Source organism: Callorhinus ursinus, unplaced genomic scaffold (genome assembly GCF_003265705.2).
Source record: "Callorhinus ursinus isolate GAN/ISIS: 27379988/994484 unplaced genomic scaffold, GSC_fseal_2.0 scaffold47, whole genome shotgun sequence".
In the NCBI taxonomy this organism is placed as follows: Eukaryota; Metazoa; Chordata; class Mammalia; order Carnivora; family Otariidae; genus Callorhinus; species Callorhinus ursinus.
Window position 1 is genome coordinate 8,292,826 of NW_027397109.1, and position 20,612 is coordinate 8,313,437.

At 48.4% G+C, this 20,612-nt stretch overlaps 1 protein-coding gene across 12 annotated transcripts in view; it reads right to left on the reverse strand.

Moving 5' to 3' along the window:
• Positions 1 to 20,612, reverse strand: part of APBA2 (amyloid beta precursor protein binding family A member 2) — a 233,116-nt gene that overhangs the window by 193,349 nt on the left and 19,155 nt on the right. The window lies entirely within an intron of this gene.

Sequence of the window (20,612 nt, forward strand, 5' to 3'; positions counted from 1 at the left end):
AGTGGGGAAGTTCTTCAGAAAGGTAAAAATAGATCCAGCGATTCCACTTCTGGGTATTTATCTGACCAAATGGAAACACTAATTCCAAAACATATCTGCACCCCCATGTTCATTGCAGTATTATTTACAATAGCCAAGATATGGAAACAACCTAAGTGCCCACTGACAGATGAATGGATAAAGAAAATATGGTTAAAAAAGGAAACTGCATATATATGTACATAGTAGAATATTATTCAGTCATTAAAAAACAGGAAATCCTGCCATTTGCAACAACATGGATGGACCTTAATGGCATTATGCTAGGTGAAATAAGTCAGACAGAGAAAGACAAACACCATATGATCTCACTTATATGTGGACTCTAAAAAAACAAACAAACAAAAACCCTGAGTTGAGAGATACAGAGAATAGACTGGCAGAGAACAGAACACCAGAGGTGGGGGGTGCGGGGTGTGGGAAATGCATGAAGTGGATCAAAAGGTACAAACCCCCAGCTGTAAAATAAAGAGCATGGTGACTATAATTAATGAGACTGTACTGCACATTTGAAAGTTGCTAAGAGAGTAGATCTTAAAAGCTCTCCTCACAAGAAAAATAATTTTGTAATTATGCGTGGTGACGGCTGTTAATGTGATGGTTTCTCAATATATACAAACATCAAATCATTGCTCTGTACACCTGAAAGTAATATAATGTTTTGTGTTAATTATACCTCAACTTAAAAAAAGTAAAAGAATGAATCTAAGAAGGCAAAAAGATAAAACCTACGTCTGAGAGGACAGAAATGAGAATGTACAGACCAGGGGCCGGGCCCCAGATGTGCAGGCCAGAAGGTCCTGCCCGGAGGCTCTGCCCTGCCCAGACCCGGCCGGACAGCCATACCCTCCTCACAGCCCTCGGGCAAATGGCACACGGCCCTGGCAGGTATCCTGGCACAGCTAAGTCAGCGTCCAAAAAGCCCTTCGTGTTTCCTCTACCTCCAAGGGCCAGAGAATCAGGGGCTGCTCTTAATGTCTGCCTGGGAAGCCAAGCGTGGGTCCCCTGATGCATGGAACATGGAGAACTTGCTGACATCGTCCTCCAAAGCCTTCTCATCTCAACTGAGGGCTACTTCCTTCAGGTTGCTTAGGCCAAAGCCTCAGAGCCATCCTGGGCCCTTCTCCTTCCCTCATCCTCCCACCCAACAGGAAATCATGGCTCCACCTCAGAAGTTAACACAGACTCCAACATGGCTCTCCCAAGACCACTGATGCCTGGGCTGAGCCTCCATCCCCTGTATGACTGCAGTGGCCCCTAACAGCTCGTTCCCTCTATGCTGGCCCCTTCTAATCTAGTCCTGGTGCACCAGCCCAAATGATCCTTCCCAATGGTAAGTCCTCACCAGTCTCTGAGGCCCTACACAATCTGACATGCATCTCTTCCACCACCTCTCATGACCTCGCCCTCTATACTTCTGCCTTTGCTCCCTCATCACCAGCCACCTGGCCTCCTTGTTCTTTCTTGAACACATCAGACAGATGTCACCGCAGGCCCTTTACATGGGCCATCCTCCTCACTGTCCACATGGCTCCCTTCTTCCCCTCCTCCATGTTGCCGCTCATATGCCACCCTCCCGGATCATTCTACTTAAAACCACAATACCACCCACCTCGCCTTCCCTGGCCTCCTCTCCTGCTTTATGCCTCCCCATAGCAATTACCACCATGTAATATGGTAATATGTGATATATTTCTTTCATTTACCTTGGTTATGGCCTACCTTCCCTCACTGGAAAGCAAGCTCTATCAGAGCAGGGATTTTCAATCAATATTCAATAAAAAATGCATGGAGTGAATGAATGAGTCCATCCTCCACCCGGGAGGAAAGTGGGACATGGGCACACCACAGCCAACACCCAGTGGCCCAGGAAGCTGACAGGGACACAGCACCGCTCTCCACCTCACACAGTGATGATGGCGAGACTCCCAACATTTCCAAGCTGCCCAGAGGGAAGAAGAGGAAGTCCTTCTTGGGTCCAAATGTCCCCTCCAAATAAGCCCCCAGAGAGTGCTACTGAGAGCCCAGGGCTGGAAGTACCAGGTCCAGCCTTTCCTCCTGCCGAGGCTCAGAGGGCAACAAAGACCCTCCACATGGCACCCTAGGCCTTGCTGTGGTTGGCAGCCCTGACCACACCCCCAGTAGCAGTGGGCACAGGGCCCGGGCCCCAGGCTGGCCATGAGCACCCCCAGAGGCCACTGTGCAGGGCTTAGGAGCCCATCTGGAGCCAGACTGCCCGGGCTTGCTTCCTGAGAACCCCAGCCAACTACTTAATTCCCCGGGCTTCTCCTGTCCTGTCTAGAACATGAGGGACCTCAGAAATCTCCACAGGCTTCTGGGAAGAAGAAGAACACTAACATGTACCAAACTGCCTAGAGCAGGGCCAGCCGGGGATGAGTAAGCCCCATGACCCCTCTAAAGCAACACCAACAACTCAAGGCTGCCCTAGGACATAGGGCAATAAGAAACAAGAAGAGCAGACCTGAAAAGATGGAAAGAAACTAGAGTTTTAAGCAAAATAATGAAAGGAAATAGAATTCAGTAGTCCACCTATCTAATGACTCTGTCCTCAATACTCTTTGAGAATTCTCCTTACTGAGCTAATGTGAGCCCTACGAGGTCTTCTGAAGAACACTTTGCAGACGGGAAACACTTAAGATTCACCATAATTTTCCTGGAAAAAAAAAAATGTTCTTCCTATGATGGAAGGAACTAATCACATCATGGTGTGGAACAGTGGGTCTGGAACAGCCTTCCTGGCTCAGGTCCGTGACTGGATGACAAGAGCCCACTCCTGTCAGCCAGGCTCCCTGATGGAACCCACGACAGACAAACCCCATCAAAGACAGGCAACTCCTCCTGCCTTTTCCAGGGGGGCAAGTTCCAGTAGGAAAAGAGCACCAGCCTGCGCCCTCATGCTCCAATCCTCTGCAGGGCCGGGCCTCCCAGGGTACAGATGAGGAAACAGGTCCTAAGGGAAGGAACCCACCCCAGCTACCAGCTGCCAGGGAGACGGGCGCTCCCCCAGCTTTGGGGACCACGCTGGGCACTGGCTTGCAGGAAGGTCTAGGCTGGCCACCTCTCCAAGACCAGACATGGGGGCGTGGCATAGGGCTGTACTCTCAGGTGGAGCCCATGACCAGGACAAAGGCAGAAGGGGACCCACTCTCTTTCATGAAAACTCAAACCCACCAGCACACCCCACCTCAATGGCCTCCCTCCTTTCACATGGTCCTGGGAACCAAGGTGTGGTCCAAGAACATCTGTCCCTGGGAAGGTGCTCTGCTCTGGTGCATGTGACAAAGGCCGTATTAGGTGCTTCCGCAGGCTCAGAAGGCAGCAGGGCCACCCAGTCAAGGGTCTGGAGTAAAAAGCATCAGCATCCACTGTGAAAGGCACCAACATGGTGACTTTGGAAAGCACAGACCACAAGGCTCCTGTGCCTCAGAGAGGGGTGCTGGGCGGAGCAGAGGGACAAGCCCCAGGCCCCTGCAGAGAGAGCAGAGGGGCACACAATGGTTTAGGGCAGAGGGATGGGGACCAATCCAACCCACTGGCCCAGAGTGGAGGGTCCTTGTCCTCGGATGGGAGCCCCTGCCCCTACTCTAGCAAACTACAGCCCGCAAGGCCCTCCCTCCAGGAGTGACTCCAGGCCCATCTGCCCAGCAGGAGGGAAGCCAGTGAGTATGCAGCTGCACTCTGAGGAGTTAGCACAACCGCCCTGAGGGAATTCTATTCTTAACCTGCCCAAGCAGGCCCGCAGAGAGGCTAAGGAAGGGTGAGTGACTTGCTCAAGGTGGCAGAGCTAAGTCCCCGGAAGAAGCCAGGGCCCCAACCCTGCGGTGACCACATTCTGAAAACCCTCTCTGTTCTCCTGCCCCCCTGTCCTGCCTTCTGTCTGGGCACCGGACATGTGGAGCATTCGATGCAGGATGTGATGATGGGGCCACATTTAAGCACGTTTAGGTATATTTTTGTATTTTGCCAACTTCCGAGAGTGTTGTCGTTTGTTTTATGCTGAAAGGACCCTTCTCTTCGACTATCACAAAAATTTCCTCAACATGATGGAACAGGGTAAGATGATGGAAATGCCACTAATTGTGTAAAAATGCTCCAGATGGACTAAAAATTTTGCATACTATGTGAAATATTCTTAATTTGCTGGATAAGAATGTGGGGGAAATTTGTGGGGAATTTGGCACCTGACTGGATCCCCAGACAACTGAATCCTAGAAATAGGTACTGAGCCCCCAAACTGCTCCCTGGCCTCTGGCTTGGTCACCACGCCCGCACAGGAAGCTGAGGCCCCTGGACCACACCCTAGGCCCGTCATGATTTCAGCAGCTTACAGCTGTGGCTGGGTGGGCTGTCCTTTGATGTGCCAGACACCTAGTACAGGACCACCGACTGGACTGGGACCCATCTAAACTGACCGCTCCCTAGCATGTAACTCCATCTGAGCTCTCTGGAAGTCCACACTCACTGCCCCCCTCTCAGCACCTCCAGTGCGTGTCTAACAGGCACCTCAAGCTCAGCGGTGTCCAAATGGGGCCAAGTTTTCCCTGCAAAAGATCCAGCTCCACCCACAGCCTCCCCTACTCCCTGCTCATTACAACTCACTGCCCACTTGGGGTCACCCTTGACTCCTCTCTCCCTCACCCCACCTCTGAGCCACCAGGACACATTATCGGCTTGAGCATAGATCCTTCCAGAACTCCACCTCCATGATCTTGTGTCTCCTCACAGAGCCGCCTGCTTCCACCCTTACCCTATACAGCACCCTACCTTATTGGCGAGCGTGGTCCTTCAACACAACTCGGAGCAGCCATGTACTCAGGGTCTCCGTTAGCTTGGGCTACTAAAACAGAGTACCATGGACTGGGTGATGCATCCACAGAAATTTATTTCTCACAGTTTTGGAGGCTAGAAATCCAAGATCATAGCACCAGTGTGGTCGGGTTCTAGTGAGAATTCCCTTCTGGGTTACAGACTGCCCACTTTTTGCTATGTCCTCACATGGTGGATATCCTCACAGAGCTGTCTGGCCTCTTCTCATAAGGGCACTAATCCCAGCATGAGGACCCCACCCTCATGACATAAGTACCCCCAAAGGCCCCACTCCTAACACTGGGCTGGGGCATTAAGTTAAACTACAAATCTGGGGGGACACAAACATTCAATCCAGGATGTGTGCACACACCTGTACGATGGTTATACTTCAACAAAATGTTCACTTAAGGAAATTGAAGTGGTTGGGGTAGGGAGGGGGAAATGGGAGATACCTGCTAAGGGGTACGGGTGATGGAAATGTTCTGGGATTACATGGTGGTGATAACTGCATGGTGAGCATGTTAAAAACCTCTGTACTGTACACTTTAAAGGGGTGAATTTTATGGTACGGGAATATCTCAGTAAAGCTGTTACACACTTTTTAAAATCATAAGTCAGATCATGTCCTCCCCTCCTCAACCTCCTCCTCCAACAGCCCACTGCCATTCAAAGTAAAAGTTCTCAGGATGGCGGAAAAGGCCGCCACTCCCGACCTCTAGGACCTCTGGCTTTCCTCCTGGTCACGTGCTCTGCCCCTGCCTCACAGGCTCTTTGCTGTTCCCCGGACACCCCAGGCCTGACCTCCATGGTGTCCCACTCACCCCGAGGCCCCATCCCTTGTCCTGCCCTGTGCCTATCATGATCTACCTCATCTACTGGGGTGGAAATCCCTGCGATTCCCACATGCTGTGTGGTCCATGAAATATTCCCCTACCTGCAACACCTACGACAGTGCTCAGTGGCGACCCCTGGAATGTTGATTCAATATCAGGACTGTCCCCAGGACACACACACAGACAGATGCTCATTCAGGGAGACCAATGGCCAGGTGGGCAGAGCGGCCACTCAACCAAGGTCTGAGGACTTGAGCTGCAGTTCACCCACCAGCCTCACACCATGTTTGGGACCAGCTCATTCATCAATACCTCCTATGTGCCAGGCATGAGCTGCGGGTGAGCGAAGTCCCCCTCGGTGGGACCTTACCCGAATTTAGTTAAACAATTTAATTATTGTTAATTATAACAATAATATATCAGTATTGGCTCATCAATGCTAATTAATATGCCATATTCACACTAGATGTAAGTAATAGGGGAAAGTGGGGGTTTGGGAGTGAGGAGGAAAATGGAAACTCTGAACTTTCTGTTCAGTTTTTCTTTAAGTCTAAAACTGCTGAAAAGCATGAAGCCTGTTGATTTTTTTTTTTTCAAATATAATGGTTGAGATTCAGAGGGCTATATGTAAGCATGGATGCCACCGACGAGCTAATGGGTACACCGGAAGACAAAGCTTCGGGATTCTCCCAGAATGCAATGCAAACAGACCTGGGAAGCACCCTGCAGGAGGCCGGGTCTCTCCTCACTTTGCTGAGGGCCATTAGGCTCCAGGAGCATCCCCACCCCCAACCCCGGGGCCCCGCCAAAGCCCGCCATCACAGCTTCCCGCTCTCCAAATTGAGGAATGTTAGTAAGTTCTCAGGATTTCAGTTGTTTATCTTCTTTCCCCACAAGCTGCTTTTTTTGGGGGGGGGAAGGGGTGGTGGGCAGGGAGTGTGGGGACAACAAAGGAAATTCAGAAAAGATACAAACCTTAGCCCATGTCCTGGGCCTCTTCTGGGCTACTGCATTTCCCAGTTCATGGCCTAAGAGAGCGTTCTCGCCTTTATTTGGCTGTTGGCGGTGAATTACTTTTTTTGGCTGGTTTTCTCTTTTTTTTAAAATTTATTTCTTTAGGAGGAGTCCCAATGAAGCCTTTCAGAAAAGCAATTCAGCATTCCCTATCAAAAATTTAAATCTGCATATCCTTTTATCCAACAACGCGATTTCCAGAAGGACTCACATATATCTGAAATGATGCCTGTATGAGGATTCTCAATGCAGCCATCATTTTGAAAACTGGAAACAACCTAAGTGCCCATAAAGAGAAGAACAGTTAAATAAATTATGGCAGAGTCCACACGCTGGAAAACTTCAAGGCATTTTTTTCTAAAAGAGGTAGATTAATATGTACAGACAGAGAGAAATCTTACGGCTTATTGTGGAGTGGAAATGGTAAGACAAGAGGGTGGGCGTATGTGTACAGACCCATCAAGCTAGCTAGAAAACATGCATATCTGCAAGCTCACGTGTGGACGCAAAGGCATACAGAACAGACCAGAAAGGACCAAATGCTTGTCAGCAGTCTCCTCTGGAGAAGAGAGTGGAAACAGGGGAGGCTAAGGGGGTGTTCACTTTTAATTTATTAAATATGTGTGTGCTGGTTGAGTCTTTTACCCAAATACCTTTATTATTCACCAGCACCATAATGAAACCCACAGTCTGTGCCTTCCAGGATGTCACACTATAGCGAGGGAGCTGTCTGCAGTAAGAGAAATGACCAAGGGGAAGGGGAAGGATGGCCGGGAAGCGAGGGGTGGGACTTGCCACAGGAGCCACTGCTCCTGTCAGGGAAGAGCGGAGGAGAGTCTGAGTCTCTTCAGGAAGACAGCCGCCAGAGCACAGACGCAAAGCTCCCAAATGATCAGGACATCCACACACATCACAGGGCAAGCCCAGAGATAACAAAACCACAAGGGGAGGCGGTGACTCAAGAGAGAAGGAACTCAGGGGCTAGGGGACCAAGATATTCTAGGCCAGGACGGTGGGAGACGCTGGGGTATCAATCTGGGGGCGAAGCAGAGAATGTGGCAACATTCCCTGAGTGGTTCACGTGCTAGTGTATGTGTCGGGTGTGTGCGTGAATGTGCTGTGGGGGGGGGTGTGGCTGGTGTGAGTGTATGTATGTACATGGTGTCCCTGTGATACATGTGTGGATGTGGGTGGTGGGTGGCGTGTCTGGTGTGTCTGTGTAGGACTGGGAAAGACAGGCGAGCCAGCAGCCTAGATCATGCAGCAGGGATCAGCTCAGCCCTGGCAGGGCTCAGAAACAGGGGGTGCTGCCTCTCAGTACCCCCTACCCCACACTGTGGCCAACCTACTCAGGCCTCGGGATGTGCTAACTCTCTAGGCAGAGAGAATGAGAAGCATCTCTGCTTCCCAAAACAGCACTCACGAAGGGGCTCACGAGGGTCAGGCCAGACCCCAAGTGCTCTGGAGGCTTTTTTCTCTAACCTTCTCTGGGGAGGGGGAGGTTGGGCAAAAGCTCAGAGGAAGAGCCCTGCATTAGGACTGAGCCGTGAAGAGGGAGCAGGTGGTGGAGAGTCCCTGAGTGAAAGTGCCCGGGGGAACAGAAGCAGCTTGTCAAAACAGCCACCCTTCTGAAATCTGGGCAGAATAGCTAATCCCACAATGCGGGGCAAGCCTTGTGGGAGCCCACAGAAGAACAAAAGCACTCCGAGGAGACACTCTGCCGCAAGATGGCCCAAAAACCCCAACCTGCTGAAAACTTCTGCGGCAATGCCGGATCCTTCCTAGACAAAAAAGCAAACATACACCTCTTCCCGTGTAACAGATCTTTTAAAGCCCGCTTCCCTTTTAAAGCCACCTAATAACAATTATTCTCACACAAACCGTGCTTGGAAGTGAGCCACTTTTGCAGGGTGTGGAGCAACGAAGCAGGGACGGAGGCCCTGGATGTGGTGGGCCGCCTGCCAACTCCACCTGTGTCTCATCTGCAACACCCCAGGCACTGCTACCCAGAAGGGCAGCAAGGAAACTATTTTCCACCCTCCGTTAGGAGGTACTCTCACATCATTAAAAAGCCTATACGTAATTCTCAGGTCAAACACAATGGAAACCTAAAATATTTTCTAAAAACCAAAAGTTTCTTCTCAAGTTTCTCTCCTCAAGGACCTCCACACGGGGGAAGGAATACCACGTAGGTGGCATGATTATGCAGGACCAGCGCACACAGATGTTTAAGACCCTCAGTACTACAAGGGTCCAAGGGCACCCCCACCGCCCTGCAGCCTGTCACTGAAGCCCAGCCGGAGGGTTGGGGGGGGCTCCCCACAAAGGAGGCCAAAGCTAATGGACACAGCCACGCCTTTACCAAGATGTCACATCCCCAGATTAGAATCTGCAGGAAAGGTTTCCCAGCTTCAGAACACACTGAAAGAAGCGAAGTGATTTCATGCCGCAATTAGTAGCATTTTTTTCTAAAATTTTCATACCTGCTCAAGTTCTAAAGACTGTGAGCCCCACCTGGAGGGGGCTGCTCGGGGCTATCTGCTTCTGTAACTCCATCACCTGATCCAGCTGAGTCCCCAGCCTCCACCGTGGGTCCTATCCACGCCTCAGGCTATTGTGAAGACAAAGCGGCAGACAGATGCCAAGGCGTCGGTGTCCCACACAAACGGGATGGCTGTATGAGGAGGGGTGTACCCCCGCGCTTTCAATTCAGTTATTGAGCAGGCCTCCCAAGGCGGCCTCTGGCCACCCAGAAGTTCTTGCATTCAGGCCGTGTACATAACACACGCACACTGTGGTACAGACGCATTCTGCTTGGTACACGACAACACTCAGGGGTCCCTGCCCCAGACAGTGCCGCTGTGTTAAATACAAGCGTGCAGGCTCCATGGAGCAAGGAAGCCCCCGGCTCGCCCATCACGGTGCTGGGCAGGAGGTGCTCAGTAAGTATATGCCAGATCATGAATGAGTGGATACATGGATGGATGTGACGTGTCCTTGAAATTGTTTCCTTACAAGTTTTTTAATGTGTATTTTTAAAGTAAATACACACACAAGATACCTCCAAGTAAAAGACCCAGGGAACAAAGGATAAAAATCAGGAGGCATTAAAGACTGTTGAATCACAGATCTGTACCTCTGAAACAAATAATGCAATATATGTTAAGAAAAAAAAGAAGAAGAAGATAGCAGGAGGGGAAGAATGAAGGGGGGGAAATCGGAGGGGGAGACCAACCATGAGAGACGATGGACTCTGAAAAACAAACTGAGGGTTCTAGAGGGGAGGGGGTGGGGGGATGGGTTAGCTTGGTGATGGGTATTAAAGAGGGCATGTACTGCATGGAGCACTGGGTGTTATGCACAAACAATGAATCATGGAACATTACATCAAAAACTAATGATGTATGGTGATTAACATAACAATAAAAAATTTAAAGAAAAAAAAATCAGGAGGCATTAGGACCAGGGGTCTGTCCTCTGACATCCCTGCAGTTTGAAAGGATTGCCCAATAACTGGATGAGGGTGCCTGGCAGCAATGAGGCCGGCTCTTCTTTCAACCCTAGGGAGTCCAAAGAGGAAGAGGGGCAGCCCCTGGAGGGTGCCGAGCTATGGCCATCCAGCCTCCTCACTCCGCTCCTGCCCAGTTAAGTGGCTAGCAGCTTGGAATTCAGGGCTTTGCGTGAGGTCTTCACCCTTCCTTTTTTTATAAAGATTTTATTTATTTATTTATTTACTTACTTACTTACTTGAGAGAGAGAGCACAAGCAGGGGGAGCGGGAGAGGGCGAAGCAGGCTCCCCGCTAAGCAGGACCCTGGGATCATGACCTGAGCCGAAGGCAGATGCTTAACCGACTGAGCCACCCAGGCGCCCCTTTTTTTATTATTATTATTTTTACAATGTTACTTATTTATTTGAGAGAGAAAGAGAGAGGTCTTCATCTTAACAGCATTGTCCAGGGCTGGATGTGGTTTCTGGGGCAGGCGGGGGAAGCCAGTCCTGAACGAAGGCAAAAGCCTAATCGACCCCATCACAGATTCTAAATCTCCACGTCACTGAAGCCCCAGTTTCTCTGTTTCAGATTTCAAAGCATAAAAGGACAAATCTTTGAATAAGCCATGCTTCCTAATCCATAGTATATTCTCAGAAATAGAAAGTCTCTCCTCTGGCCCTTCCTTGAAATAGCCTGGCTCTTACATGTGACAAAATGATGCAAAGTGGCATCTCCATGACCCAAATACGAACACTAGAAATACAAAGAAATACTTGTGTCTTCCGAGTGGCAATAAAATTATTTAAAATAACTTAATATCAAGCCCATTTAATAGAACTCAAAATAGCTCAGGCAAATACACTATTAGAGAGAATGATATGGAACGAAAAATTCAAACAGATACAGCTATATAAGGTTGAAAAAAGAAAAAAACCCCACTTCATTGCCATATAGGATTTCCAAAGATGATGCTCTTGAAATCTCTTTTAAAACAGTATGTTCCAACTTCCTACAAATCCAGATGACTTTGGTGACATCTGGCTTCAGCAGCTAGCTGCAAATAGGCAGCCTCATTATTGTACTTGGAATGGGAATAACAAGGAAGCATCTCTTTCCACCCTTCCATCACGAAAGCTAAGTGAATCTATAATCAGCACTGTTACAGCTCCCTTTCTGATGAGAATCAGAAACGTTTTTCAGCTGGGCTCTGAGCAGTTGAGGGGACTGTCCACCAGGCCACGGTGTGGGGGGGGGGGGGTGAGGGGAGCATCACGGCAAATGCCTTTTTGGTTTTTTTTTCAAACGTGAAACACTTCTGGATGGCTTAAGCAAGATGTATTTTGATTTAAACGCTCTATTAAATTGAAGAAAGAGAAAGAATCCATACACAGCTCCTGACAGAACAAGGGAATATCATTAGCCCTCAAACTATAAATGAAATGCGGGGAAGTGCAGTGAATTAAACCCCCTCCGTGACCCCCGCATAGGTCTGGGCATCTTATCTCCACCAAGCAGGCCAGCAGGCAAGCTGCGGCCGCACAGCCTCGTGCGAGCCCCAAACACCAGCACCATGCTATCTTATTTGTTCAGGGGAAGCAAAATGGTCCAGGGCTGGTGGCTGTGTTCTTTCTTCCCAACAAGACCTAATTGCTATTGTCCTTCTCTGGGATCCAGTCTCCCTAGATAAAGAGTGGGGAGGCAGCCAGCAGAACTCAAACCATTCACTCACAGGCTCTTCCCTCGTAGATTAGACCTCAGTGCAGCACAGTTTCCAAACCAAAAATGCAGAACCCATGAACAGAGAACCTTCTGTTCCAGAAGGTATTTATACGAAGTCAAAATCAAAATCACATCTTACGGTTGTTTTTTTTGTTTGTTTTTAACACACTTAATCAGTGTTTTCTTATTGCAAAACCTAGAAGATGTTTAACATTTATAACCAGAAACACTTTCTTATTGGAAAACCAGCAAATGTAAGTTATTCATATAGTGATCCTCCTTTTTGGAAAAGAATCACATTTGTGAAACTGGGATATTTCCCCAAATCAAGACTTATGATCCTTGAAACTCAAAATATTCTAATTTTTAAATAATTTCATATCAAGCCCAGTTAATAGAATGCAAACAATCTCTAAAGCAGATACACTATTATTTTTTTTAAGATTGTATTTATTCATTTGCCAGAGACAGAGCGAGAACAAACAGAGGGAGACGGAGAGGGTGAAGCAGAGGGAGAAGGAGGCAGAAGGAGAAGCAGACACCCCGCTGAGCAAGGAGCCCAATGTGGGACTCGATCCCAGGACCCTGGGACCATGACCTGAGCCCAAAGGCAGATACTTAACTGACTGAGCCACCCAGGCGTCCCACAGATACACTATTAGACAGAACTGATATAAAACTAAAATTTCAAACAGATGCAGCTACATAACAAAAATGAAAAGAGAAAAATTGCTTCACTGCGATAACCAGCCATAGTTCTGACATCTATGAAAGCAAATCACTGCAGTGCAATGAGATAAGTTTTACAAGAGAAAATGATGGGTGCACACAGTATTAAAGAAGAACAGAGTTGGAGGACTGACACCACCAGACTTCATGACTTGCTATAAAGCTATAGTAATCAAGACAATACAGTAGTGGTGAAAAGAATAGACAATGGAACAGACTACAGAGCCCAGAAATCGGCCCACATAATAATCATCAATTGATTTTGGACAAAAAAGCAAAGGCAAATAGAGTCTTCAACAAATAGCACTAGAACTGGACATACGCTTGTGAAAACGTGAATCCAAACACAGACTTCACCTCCCTCCTAAAAATGAATTCAAAATGTGTCACAGACCTAACTGACAAATACAAAACTTTAAGACTCTAAGAACACGACATAGGAGAAAATCTAAATCTAGATGGCCTTGTGTTTGGCAATGACTTGTTTTATATACAACACCAAAGGCAAAATCCACATGAGAAAGAACAAATAAGCTGAACTTCATTAAAATTAAAAGTTCCTGCTCTGCGAAAGACACTGTCAAAAGAATGAAAAGACGAGCCACAGACTGAGAGAAAATATTTACAAGAGACATATCTGATAAAAGGCTGTTATCCAAAATATAAAAGAACACTTGAAATTCAACAATAAGAAAACAAACAATCCAATTATAAAATGGGCCAAACATGTGAACAGACACCTCACCAAAGGCAATATACAGATGGTCAATAAGCATATGAAAAGATCCTCTACATCATATGTCACCAGAGAAATGCAAATTAAAACAACAGTGAGATACCACTATGTACCTATTTGAATGGCCGAAAACTGGAACACGGCCAAAGGCTGACAAGGATGTGGAGAAAAGGAACTCTCATTCATTGCTGGTGGGACTGCAAAATGGGGAAGCCTCTTTGGAAGACAGTGTGACAGTTTCTTTTCTTTTTTTGGGGGGGACAGTTTCTTGAGAAAAATGAACATACATACTACTCTTACCAGAGGGCCTAGCAATGTCATTCTTTGGCATTTCACCCAAAGGAGTTGAAAATTTCTAACCACACAAAAACCTGCACATGCATGTTTACAGCCGTGTTCTTCGTAACTGCCCAACTTGGAAGCAACCAAGATGTCCTTCAGTAGGTGAATAGATAAACTCTGGTACACCCAGGCCATGGAGTATTGTTAAACACTAAAAAGAAATGAGCTGTCAAGCCAGGAGAAGACATGGAGGAACTTTAAATGCCTACCACCAAGTGAAAGAAGCCAAGCAGAAAGGGCTATATACTGTAGGATTCTACTTGCATGACATCGTATAAAAGGCAAAACTATGGAGACAGCAGAAAGATGAGGGTGGCCACAAGTCACAGGGGTATGGGGATGAATGAATAGGAACACAGATTTTTAGGGTGGTGAAACAAATTCTGTTGGGCTGACTGATACTCCAATGGTGGACACACAACATGATACGTTTATCCAAACCCACAAAAGGTACAACATCAAGTGACCCCCAATGTGAACTCTGGACTGTGGGTGACAATGATGTGACAATGTAGGTTCACCATCTGTGACTAATGCACCACATTGGTGGGGATGTTGACAATGGCAGAGGCTGTGCATATGTGGGGAAGAGAAGGTATAGGGGACATCTCTGTACTTTCTCCTCGATTTTGCTGTGAATTTACAACCGCTCCCCAAATAGTCTATTTAAACAAAGAAGATAGTAGGCACTGTCTTTCCCAGCTAACTCCGATGATGTGATGAGGAGGCTTGAAGCAAAGTCCAGATGCTACAGATTGAAAACTCTTTCACCAACCCCTTCCATGGACTAGAAATGCCCCAGTCCTCATGCCTTTGACACAAGATAAGGCTGCTCTCAAGACGCGAGGAACATCTGGCTAGGGCAGCACTTTACTGTATTGCTCACTACTGAGGTTTCATCAGGAATGACTGTGCCAGGTACTATGACCCCACCAATCACTGAGCACTTCTCATTGCCTGCCTCGTGCTGATGGGTGCTTCACACTGTGGCTCCCACACCCGCCCTTCCCACCTGAGGACAGACACCTCTGTCTAAGCCTTACCAGGTAAGCGGACAGATGGGTCCAGTCACCGGCTCCTGCGAGGCTCTAGAGAAAGGACAGGATTCCTTCACTCAGACTGACTAATCAAATGGGGAAAGAGCTTATAATGAAAAGCCACATTCCCTGATCCAGACTTGCCCACTCCACTGCCAACCTTTTTCATCATTTCCAATTCTAATTCTTCTGGTGGCTCTTCCCACCCCTCTAAATAATGGTTTTAAACCCTATTTCTGAATATATTATTGACTTCAGATACTATTCACTGACATCTTGTATGAGAGATGACATTTGCAGGACCTCCCAGGCTTTTGTGCAACTGACCATGATCAGCGTACCTCCTACAGAATCCATAATGGGAGTTCCCATTTGCAGCAGGAGCTCCAAGAGAAAGACATTCTTTCAAGAAGCTCCCACCCAATTCTGGGAACAGATAAGCATTCTTCAGATGGCCCATAAGCATGCAGCCTTCAGGATGAATATAGGTTCTTTTCTCAAAAAAAGAAATTTAAAGCCCTAGATATGAGGTGGCATTAACTTGGTATGTCTCCGCTGATCATTTAGAACAGGATCTGGCTCCCGCTCACATCTGCATCCTCTGCACTCAGAACCTGGCTCAGACGTCTATGGGGGTACCATGTCTGTCTGCTCAGCGCAGGAGTGAGCAAGTACCACTTCGGCCAACCCAGTTCCTGCCAACACTCTTGCGACCGCACAGGGTGTGAGTGGCTAAGGCCAATAAAGTACCAAGTCCTCGCTTGTCACTTTGGTTCTTTCTGCTACATGAGATACTGTTGATGTCTGATGGATAAATGGGCAAACAAAATATGATCTATACTTACAGTGGAATATGACTCAGCCTTAGAAAGGAATGAAATCCTAAGTATATAAGGAACTCACAAAACTCAGCAAAAAAATAAACTGATTTAAAAATGGGCAGAGGACCATTTTTCCGATGAAGACATACAGATGACCAACAGACACATGAAAAGGTGCTCACATCACTCATCATCAGAGAAATGCAAATCAAAACCACAGTGAGCTATCACTTCACACGTGTTAGAATGGCTAGTGGCAAAAAGATGAGAGATGAGTGTCGGCGAGAGTATGAAGAAAGGAGAACCCTTGTGCACGATTGGTGGGGATGTAAATTGGTGCAGCCACTATGGAAAACTGTACAGAAGTTCCTCAAAATATTTAAAATAGAACTATACCATATGATTCAACACTCCCACTTCTGGGCATATATCCAAAGGAAACGAAATCAGTATCTCAAAGAGATAACCTGCACTCACATGTTCATTATAGCACTATTCACAATAGCCAAGAAAAAGAAACAACCTAAGTGCCCATCAAGGGATGAACGGACATACACAAACACACACACGTGCGTGCGCACATGTGCAATGAAATACTCAGCCATATAAAAGAAGGAAATGCTGCCATTTGCAACAACCTGGATGAATCTTGAGGACATTACGCTAAGTGAAATAACCCAGACACAGAAAGACAAATACTATGTGATCTCACACAAAGCATCGAAAAAAGCTGACATAGAACCAGAGAACAGAATGGTGGCTACCAGGGGTGGAGGCAGAGGGGAAATGGGAAAGATGGTGGCCAAAGGGTACAGACTTTCAGTTATAAGATGAATAAGTTCTGAGGGCGCCTGGGTGGCTCAGTCAGTTAAGTGTCCGACTCTTGATTTTGGCTCAGGTCATGATCTCAGGATCTTGAGATCGAGCCTCACGTTGGGCTCTGCGCTGGGCATGAAGCCTGCTTGGGCTCTGCGCTGGGCATGAAGCCTGCTTGGGATTCTCTCTCCCTCTCCCTCTGCCCCTTGCTTCCCCTCCTCTCTCGCTCTCTCTCCCTTTCTTAAAAAACAACAAAAAAAAGATGAATAAATTCTGGGGACCTCATGTACAGTATGGTGACTATAGTTAATAATACTGTATTATATACTTGAAATTTGCTAAGAGAGTAGATCTTTAGGTGTTCTCATCACCAAAAAAAAAAGGCAACCATAGGAGGTGATGGAAGTGTTAATTTGATTGAGGTGACTACTTCACAGCACATACATGTATTAAATCATCATGGTGTACGCTTTACAAAAACACATCACATTGTACAACCCAAATATATAGAATTTTTATTAATCATACTTTGATAAAGCTGGAAAAAATAAAGGAAGGATGTCATGCCCCATGCTACAGCATGGATGAACCTTGAGGACATTATGCTAAGCCAGCCCCAGGGGCGTCTGGGCGGCTCAGTCGGTGAGGCGTCTGCCTTCGGCTCAGGTCATGATGCCGGGATCCTGGGACTGAGCCCTGCATTGGGCTCCCTGCTCAGCAGGGAGTCTGCTTCTCCCTCTCCCTCTGCCCCTGCCCCTCCCCCGCTCGTGTTTTCTCTCTCACAAATAAATAAAATCTTTAAAAAAAAAAAAAAAAGCTAGTCCCAAAAGGATACACACTGTATGATTCCATTTACATGAGGCTCCTAGTGCTGTCACAATCATAGAGACAGAAAGTAGAATGATGGTTGCCGGGGATTGGGGCAGGGCGGGGGAGGGCGGGGGCCAGAAAACAGAGTTGCTGTTTGATAGGGGCAGAGTTTCAATCTGGGAAGATGAAAATGTTCTGGAGACGGATGGTGGTGATGGGTGCACAACAATGTGGCTGTGCCTAATGCCACTGAACTCTACAGTTAAAAAATGGTTAAAATGGTAAACTGTGCTACGTATATTTTACCACAATTTAGAAAACTAAGAAGAAAAAAAAATGATAATACCCTGGAAATTGGAAGACAGAAGAGGGGTGATGTGCATCAGGCACCTCATCAGCTGATTCTCCCAGAATGTTCCTCTGCCAGGGGAGTAGCCCCAGGCCTGGGGTCCCCCAAAGAGAAGCCTCTGTCTAAGAAACAACAAACCCCTTGGTAGAATGACTGGCCAGGAAGCACACGGGAGCAAGCCTTGCCAGAGGAGGATGAGGCAGGAGTCAGAGAAGATACTCCACACCCCTGAACCGTGAGGAGCCCAGAGGACCTTCCTGTCAAAACCGGACAGAGCTGCCTTTTCTCCAGCACAGGCAGTTCACGGCAAGACACGGGGCCCGTGAAAATATGGAAGATCCAGGGGGTCTGGCCACGCCAGGGCCACAGCCACGTGCTCAGGGGGCACCTGAGAGAGGCCGCGAGTGTCACCTGCAAACTACATAAGAGGTTATTTTTCTACCGATGGCAAAGTTAATTTTTTTAAAGAACTTTGAGAGTTTTCAACAGACTTTAGAAATGAAAGGGGTTCCCTCTGCACATGTCGAGAATGAGATTTTCTTTCTGACACTTCCGCAGGCCTCGTCAGGGTTGGTTCAAATAGAAAACACACCTTCGTCATCTGCTCCTCTGGGGAAAGGTAGACTTTATGGCCAGGGGCTTAAGCACCATGAGGAGCAGCTCAGATACTCACTCACTCCAGAACGTTCCGGGAGGCAGCTCCAGGGAGGGGTAGTGGGCAGTCAAATGAATGACAGGGCAGGGGCACCACTCTTTAGAGCATGACCTGATGCCTACAAAAGCAAAGTTTGGGTGCGGAGAAGGGCCAGGCCCTGCCAGGCTCCTGGGGACCTGAGCTTCCATCCCACCTGGGCTCCTGCCCACCTCTTCATCTGGCCCATGTCCCTGGTTATCATGTAAGCCCATGTACAGCTGCTCTGCCTTGCTCCTGCTGAAGGCAGACAGCAAAACAACTCTGCCCTGAATACAAATGTTTCTGGACCAGATGCTGCAAAATAAAAGCCGCATGGGTCCTTTAGTTGGATCGGAGGCCCCCCTCCGCTGCCCTCCCCTCCTGGCTGTGGCTGGTCCATGCAACCGCGCACACAGGCGGCCTCAGAGATGAGCTGGGATCTGCCCAGGCCACCGTGGGGGACAGAATTGTGAAAAACTGGGCTGTTGTGAGCAGGCATATGAACACGGTGAAATGCTGTCACCGTCCACTCTTTCAAAATAAAACCCACCTGATTAGGAACACCGTGATCGCAGCCCATTTCAACATTCTGCTCTGTAAGGCTGACGGTTGGGAGATCGGGCTTAAAACTGACAATCAAATTGCTGTTCCTCAGTGATTCCCAGGAAATGAGGTGCACACAGCAGGTATTAAGCCTGGCCCCGCAAACAGCTGCCCCTCACCCCCATCAAGCATCCTAAAAGTTACCCTACAGATTTCCAACTTTCAAGCAAGATATAATTAGATACATAAGGCCTTGCTAACATTGCACGGGTTGAGTTACTGGATTTTAACACCGTCACCTCTCCAGTTCAGGGGTACCTGACAAAGCTAATCTCACCATCATGAAAGGCTGCCTGCCGCTTTTCCATCACTTAGAATACAAATTCCAGAACCCATCCCAAACTGCAAGGAAGGATTCAAACAAAAGAGAACTCTTGTCCGGCCAAGCAGGGAATGCAACCTCCTCGTATAATGGAGACCCACCGAGCCCCTGGCGTCAGAGATCACACACCCAGGGCCCTTGGACTTGCCATATCCGTGTGTCTGTGTCTCCATATCCCATGTCCTGAGAGCTACCTCCCTCCGCAGTGGACCCCCCTGTCCCTCCTCCTGGCCATTCCTCTAACCAGAACTTCTACTGTACCACAGGTGGAGTGGTTTTCTTGCTAGTTGCTCTTCCATTGGCTTGGGACACGGCTGGCCTAGCTCTGCCCCCATCAGCTTTGAAGACAGCACGGAAAACCATGCAGCCTCCTGCTGTGCATCCTCCTGTGAGCAGTGGAAATGAGCCAGAAAGAGGCTGGAAATGGGGTGTCTAGGGGTCTGAAAGAGGAACGGATTGCTGGCAGACAGGATGATAAAAAACAGAAACACCAGGTTGGAGCCCACCCATGCAGGCAGGCCCCACCTCTCCTCTCCAGCAGACTTCTGCCCCCAGGGGCAGGGACCTCCCATCCCCGAAGTCTCAGAGCCCACCCCAGCCCACACCGAAGGACGGCGTGGGTCACACCACCGCACCCTGCAGCTCAGTCCCCCTGGGCTTAACCCGTCACAGTGTCCGCCAACCCTCAAAGTGCCAAGCATCAGCACCACCTCCCCAAGGCGCGAGGTGGCTGGTTTACCTCAGAAAACGAGGAAATAATGTCCATCACCCCAAACATGTTATGAACAAGTATTGATAGCTACAATACCTTCAACGAACATTCTACGTGAAAATGGGGGAAAATAATGCAAAAATTCCATGATGTGCAAAAGAAATGAGGAACCTTAACTTGCAAAGGCAGCTCTCTACCATTTGTCAGAAAGAAGCACAGAGAACCGGACAGTGTGATGCCCCTGGGCCAAAGCTACAGTGTAAACAAGAGGAAGGGATGTTTTTGTTTAATGGCTCGAGCAAAGGGATTGACCAAGGGGATCCTGCATTCAACTCATCCCCTCCTCCCCCTGGCACCATCATCCTCCCACCTCCCCCCTGCCTGGACTCACTTCCTAAGGGTGACCCTGAGTGACCATCACCACGGATTCCAGGGCCTGCCCCGAGGGTCCACGTGGGAATTTTGTGACATAGGCACCACCTCTTGACACAGTTGGGACAGGGTATTCCTTGGGCCGGCTTGGCCAATGCCCACACTTCCCTGCTGAGAGCCACCTCCCTGGGCTCCCCCAGCCTCAGACTCCCATATGCTGGCCCACCACCTGCAGAGGGAAGTTTCGAGAACCCAGGCTATATCCTGCATTTCCCACCCACTTCCCCCCCAACCTGTGCATGCACCACTGTTGCCGGGGGTAGGGCACCGATTTGGGGGCGGGGCCCCACAGCATCCCCCATC